This window comes from Haliotis asinina, chromosome 4, assembly GCF_037392515.1.
Source record: "Haliotis asinina isolate JCU_RB_2024 chromosome 4, JCU_Hal_asi_v2, whole genome shotgun sequence".
In the NCBI taxonomy this organism is placed as follows: domain Eukaryota; kingdom Metazoa; phylum Mollusca; class Gastropoda; order Lepetellida; family Haliotidae; genus Haliotis; species Haliotis asinina.
The window spans coordinates 11,370,701-11,376,700 of NC_090283.1; positions in this window are offsets into that span (position 1 = coordinate 11,370,701).

Below are 6,000 nucleotides of genomic sequence, written 5' to 3' on the forward strand. Positions count from 1 at the left end.
CAACTACTCTGTAATTTCATGCTCGATCTCATCGCTTTGAATGGCTTTTAAGAGTTATCTCCCTTTCCCGTCCTTCGATACTAGCCAATCATATCCCTCATCGGTGCCCATCCGGGTTAGAATTCTTCAGCACCCCAACCCTGGTTCCCGGGCCTCTCGGTAATATAGAGCGATATTAATGAAAGGCCCGGGAACCCGGATGCAGCAACCCATGCTCCTTGTAAGAAGCGGCTAAGGGGATCGTGTGGTCGTGCTCGCCGACTTGGTTGATACACGTCATCCGATTACACAGATAAAGTGCTCCAGATATCACTGGATTGCACGGTCCAGACTCGATTATACGTACTGCCATCATAAGCTTGGGTATTGCGGAGTGCGGCGTTAAACCACCCGATCATATAAGTCCCGTTAAGCATACGTTGCTGATGACCCATTCTAACACCAGATTTTCAGGGTCCCTTCGAAGGGCTTGAGTAAAAAATGCCATTGACAAAACAGCTTAGCCTACATCTCACTCAGTTATATCTATGAATGTAACCACTCCATAACAACGGATATCTACAAATGGCTGATAAATGAAAAATGTAAGATTGATGCTTATAGTGCGGAGTTAGAGATGATAGCGCCGTCTCATTCACTCCCAGTTGGTTTGTGCTGGAGATATCTTCAGAGCCTTGTGGTCTAACCGTTCGCTAAGATTAACAGCTATCCTCTGAAATGACCGTATGTTTCAGAAAAGAAGAATGCTCTGTAGGTCATCTGACCAGCGAATTTCTTACTGAGGATAGAAATGAATGATTGAGTCGAACGCCAATGCCTAAGCTACCCCATCCCCCAGAAACGTAACAGAAAGAAAGCAATGTTGCTTTAGACAAGTGTTGCTTACCGTATCAATTCGTATCTTGTGTGAGAAAGATAGTACGTAAAACATAGGATGAAGCAAGGAGAAAATACAACGAAAGCATGTTCTTCAAATACATTGTAACCACCCTTGCCCAACACAGTGTAGACCAATGCAGAATTTAAACTATGACAGCAGCTTTAAAAAGTGAAAAAAGGTGAAACATGTTTCGTTATGAATTTTAAACCATTAAGAAACATCCAACAATAAACAAAGCAAGATAAAATCTAAAATTAAAATTAGTCTCCATTCCATTATGAAATCTTTAACCCCAAGTCCCGAATAAATTTTGTGTCTGTCACGACAAAATGAACAGTCGAAAACAAATTATTAAACGTCTAAACTTTAAGTTGCACCATGCGTTAGTCTAGACGCTGAAACGACGCTTGTAGTGGCCGCGTTTACGTCGGCGTTGTTTTATGATCGTGGTGGATGTTGTTAAACGACATCTCCATGTCTGAAGTCGGTTTGCTGTCAAGAAATTCTACCATGATATGAAATTTAAACTATGCTGCAAATTATTTCCATGTACCAAAGATTTAATAGTTTTATATCTGAGTTCAGCAAGAGCAGAACATCGGTGAAATACGCCCAGTATTTTCATGTGACGCTTTTATGGTCCGCATGTTTTTCAACTTTCAAATTTCGCGCTGACAGTAAAGAACATTGTAAATATGTTTGTTGTTTTTATTTGAAACGAAATCTAAAGAATGGCATATTTCGAGATAAAGGAACTTCTATGCGTAAACATGCGTGTTTAGATTGAAAGATCATTCTTTAGTCTCAATCAAAACAGTTTCAAAATATTTACAACAGGTTTCTGAAAAATATTGCAAAAAGATCAGGTGTATAGTTCGTTTTAAGCATTAGGCTACATACCATGTAAAACCATTCTGTATCTCAAATAAAGTCGTGGTTTTACAACATTTATAATATACTGACAAACACTCGCTCACAACGCAATGTTTATCCAAAAGGAATTATACACGTGTGTTTTGTTTTAAATTTGCGCAGTGCCCTCTATACCACCCCAAAACCCCATCACAAAACCAGTCACATCGCTCTGATATGATACTGGGTTTAGGGACAAAGGTATTCGTGGTTTTCCTAATCACAAATTTAATGCCTGTAAACAAATAAACACCTCGTCAAGATAAGGAGAATTATAAACAGACCCCTTGACGATTAACGGGTTTGCTGTTGCTGTATAAACATTCATAAATGTCAGACATTGATTGACAGTTTGCAAGGTACAAGTTAATGAGAGATGGACGATAATTATATTGTATGGCAAAACAAATAGGTCATATGTGATAATATTTAACTTTTCTAAATTAAATTGGATTTAATATTTTCAATCACAACTTAGTTCTGTCCGGCACAGTTAAATATAATGTCATCATCACATGCTTTATTTCGCTGATTTTGTTTAGCATCCCTGACATGGGAAAAATATTTTGCTATTATTTCCAATGAATTAATTATAATGGCAGTTTTAATTACTATATTACTCTTAAAATACAACAATGTAAAAAAATTATTTTGCAACAAAAATACAAAACACATAATGTTCTCCTAGTGAAGAAATACAGTTTTATTTCATTCCGTCCAATATTCCCGAGAGTCACTATTCTCGCATAGTTTTCGTCTCGATCCACAAAGAGTGCGGTAATTCCATTCGACAAGGAACTTGTCGTGACTTTTAAGAAATTCCGAAATATTTAAGGCATAGTTTTATCGACACTCGTTTGAAATAATTTTGACATTTTGGATATTGCGTGATAGGCATCTGGTGAACAAAAAGGCGTTGTTGTTACTCCTCAAATATTTTGTACTAACTTACAGATACTGCACTGCGCAGTAATCCTTGAGATTGTGCTTTTTTAACCGAAAACATTCTTAATTGTGTGGCAAATTTAAGAATATCTACGAGGCAACAATATCCATCTACCACATCGTTTGCTATTTTGGTCGACACTAACCGAAATCAGATCGCCGTCAGGTTTGTTTACATTGTGTCACGGCTTTTTCGCCCGTCTCATATCAGCTTTATGGCCTACCAGCTCAATGCCCACTATTGACTGAAAACGTTAAGAAAAATCAATATTGTAGTTACAAGAATTATCCATGTGTATTACGTTTGCGAAATCTTAAACTGGTGGTTGTTGTCATCTAATTGGTAATGACTTTGCACATGCAGTTCGTGCAAATTCTCACCTTCGAGCAGACGTAGGTTTCATGAAGGATGGTGTCGACATTTAGGAGGTCGTGAGGCCTATCGCATTTCTTGACCCGCCTCAGTTTGTTTTGTCTTGACCGTATTGGTTTTGTTGAAGGTGCACAACAAATCGTAGCAATATATAGTAGATGAGGCGAGTGTGGATGGCATAATTCCCCCGGAAATAAGTCTGACAAAACCACAAAGCGCGCCCGGACTGCTGATTGACTGAAACTGACGCATGCGCCAGATCTGATTGACAAACTGGATTGGCCTATTGTTGGATTGTTTAAAATCTTTGTGAAGAGATAAATACCAACTCGACGTCATATCAGCACAAATGAATATGACGTCATCAAATTGTTCTAGACGTCATTGCGATTTTGTTGTGATTTCAGTAGTGGAGTAACAGAATTTGAGAAAGTTCCACACAGTATCGTCAGCGCTGAAACACAGACATTACTAAACGGGAGTCTGTCAGATACCATTTGTCTTACAACGAGTTTGAGATAAATGGTATATACTCACTGACACTGATACTGACAGACACGAGTACAGTAATCTTCTTCTAACACATCATAAGATCACAACATTTTATGGTCGAATAGATTGAACTTTTTTTCTCATCATATCTGCGCAATAATACAGAATGCCACGTTTATGAATGAATGACGTCACTTGGCTCCCTAATCACTACTCATCTCCAAGGTGACCCTCCACAAAAAGGGTTCTACCTCGATTATGATAACGCAAATTAGATAACATCACAGAAAATTGCTTAAACACTCTAAAACGATGATGTCACCATGTAAATGTGGATGATTCTTGCAAACATAAAATATTTCAGAGTGTGACGTCATCGTAATAGTTTGGTGGTTGTTGTCATCGGAAGATTGTTGTGGGTATCTCTACATATTGGGGATCTGTACTTCAACTTGCATGCCAGTTTACGTTCAGTGTTATCCCATCTGCCGGAGCCAAAACTGTTGAGTGCGTGTAATTAGGTGTAACCCGTGTGCTTAAACGTGACATTGCTGAGTATACGTTCACTATCAATGGGGGACTACTCGTCTTCGCTGGGGTTAAGCCTTCTCGCTTTGCAGAGCCAAAAACTGCCAGTTGGAATGTTACGGAATTTACGGAGTTGTCAGTAGGAAATATGAGATGATTACATGCTGTATGTATGTAGACATGAACTTTATTATGCGCGGAACGAATATCTTAAAAAAACATTGACTGACGTGCAGATTAACCGTCCCTGTACATTTTCGATTGAACAGAAAGGACGTGTCGACATTTACACTCATGAACCCTTGGTAACGTTCCATGAGTGAATTTTACGAGCGAGTGAGTTTAGTTTTACGCCGAACTCAGCAATATTCCAGCTGTATGACGGCGGTCTGTATATAATTGAGTCTGGGCCAGACAATCCAGTGATCGACAGCAAGAGCATCGATCTGCGCAACTGGGCAGTGATGTCGTGCAAGCCTGACCACCCGATCCTGATAGTCGCCTCTTACGACAAGCATAGTCGCCTTTTGTGGCAAGCATGGGTTTTCTGAACCTGTTCTACCCCGGATGTTCACGGGCATGTGCATTCGATAGCATTGGAATTACACTGCAGCACGGAGCGGGAAATGAATCTTATCGAAAGAATTATTATGTTTATCAGTGAAAAATGTCATATAATCAATTCATCAAAGAAACAGTGGGGCAAATCGATCTCCCAATGGACCAGCACTAAAGTATATCGTGTCAGGTATTTCTGCAAGATAATTCATATGACATTTGTCTCATCTCTTCAGTAAAAGTACCAATGTTGTACATTTTATATATTTGAAGGGAACCGCGGGCATTATCTCAAACGGCGATTTTCACATAATTGTATACACAGATACATGTATCACTGATCGCTAGAGTCATTGAGAATTCACGACTAGAACCCAAAGTTTAAATAAAAGAAATTAGAAAATAACTAGATTCGGTTGTATTTATTATATATGTGTTTCACAATCTCAACAATAACAGGTGTGAAGGGTTTTCTGGGCAGGAGTAACATGTTCCTGTTCGACTGAAGCACGAGTAACTTACTTATCAATGAATTTTAATCAGAAAAGTAGTCCTTCATAACTTGACCTCAGGTCATCACCATGGAGATGCCAATCACGGGATTAGAAATCGATCTCACACATGTGTGATACCAGTTTTCTCACAAAAAACAAACCCATTTCTTCATAACTATCAGTATTATCAGAGACCATATTATATGGTCTCTGGTGTTATAAGCTTAGTCATTTACTGTATTTGTCTAAATTTTCGAAGGAAAATGGTGCTGAGCGTTCATTTTCAAATCTTGCGGTAATTAATTTCCAAATAAGAAATGTCCACTGAAAACACCCTATGTTAACGTTTACTTCCTAATTAATGTTTTGCAAGTTCACATCATGACACAAGTTTTTAATTATTTTATGTAATTCCGTACGTGCGGGTAAAATAGGCGCTCCCCCGACTAAGCACGTAATTCTTCTTTATTGCATTCCAGAAGCATACAGCCGACTCTTCTAAATGCAAAATGTCTGTTTCGTTCAGTTTCGGTACGACTTTGTGACAACGTTGACGCTAGTGACCTCGTCGACAACGAAGGTAATGACAAGGTAGTCCTAAAACGTATCGCCGATGATAACAGCTTTAATTGTGTTGTTTACGACAAAAGTGACCACGTTGACGTCAAAATGATGTCGAGATAAGCAAGCCAACGTCAACGCCAACGCTGATTACGCCGACAAACACGTATGTGACTAAAACTACACATAACCCACCCTGAAGCATCCTCGGCGACGCTAGAGACGACGACGTCACCAATACAACGGGTGGCGTTGGC